This window comes from Melitaea cinxia, chromosome 20 (genome assembly GCF_905220565.1).
Source record: "Melitaea cinxia chromosome 20, ilMelCinx1.1, whole genome shotgun sequence".
In the NCBI taxonomy this organism is placed as follows: Eukaryota; Metazoa; Arthropoda; class Insecta; order Lepidoptera; family Nymphalidae; genus Melitaea; species Melitaea cinxia.
This window is the reverse complement of record NC_059413.1, coordinates 8,306,555-8,307,185: the sequence shown is the minus strand read 5'-3', so window position 1 is coordinate 8,307,185 and position 631 is coordinate 8,306,555. Positions and strand designations below refer to the sequence as shown.

The window sequence follows — 631 nt, the reverse complement described above, 5'->3', positions numbered from 1 at the left end:
ACCCCATATTTTTTATCATACCACTGGTCTATAATCATTTCTTGAGGAATAAATCGAAAAGTCATGACTAGCACAGACCATGATAAAAATATGCATAACCTGCCGTAATAAAATTATTTTCGTTAATAGAATGAGTTTTGGAAACTACAGGCTGTTGGCTCTAAGGCTTTTTATGCACTCGAATTATAAACTGTTAACAATATTCAGGATAACTTACATGGGCGCCGTGGCTTAGTTGGTTAAAGCGCCTGTCTAGTAAACAGGAGATCGTGAGTTCGAATCTCACCGGGGCCTAGCTATGAATTTTAATTTTTGATTATAGCACCGAAACTTACTTTATTATTTTATATTAATCTTTTTCATGAACATTTTATTTTTATTTCTTTTTACTATTTGACTATTGTGAGTGTGAGTTTTTTTTTGAGGCACTCTCGCGGGTCAACCACATACTCATTAAAATTGTTATCCACATAGCTTAGAACCCTGCAAAGTATTTAAATCCAGAAAAATACGTAATTATAATTATTAATATGTGTATTATAGTTATTAAAGATTTCCAGAAAACGTCACGCATGTACACATGTCCATTAATAACGTTCGTTCTTAGATTGACAGTTTCTTTCTTTAAAAA

At 32.2% G+C, this 631-nt stretch overlaps 1 non-coding gene across 1 annotated transcript; it reads left to right on the top strand.

Annotated features, from left to right (window-relative positions):
- The first annotated feature begins 220 nt into the window (after positions 1-220).
- On the top strand, positions 221-294 carry Trnat-agu. The gene has a single exon. It is a non-coding gene; the product is annotated as a tRNA-Thr (tRNA).
- The last annotated feature ends 337 nt before the right edge of the window (positions 295-631 follow it).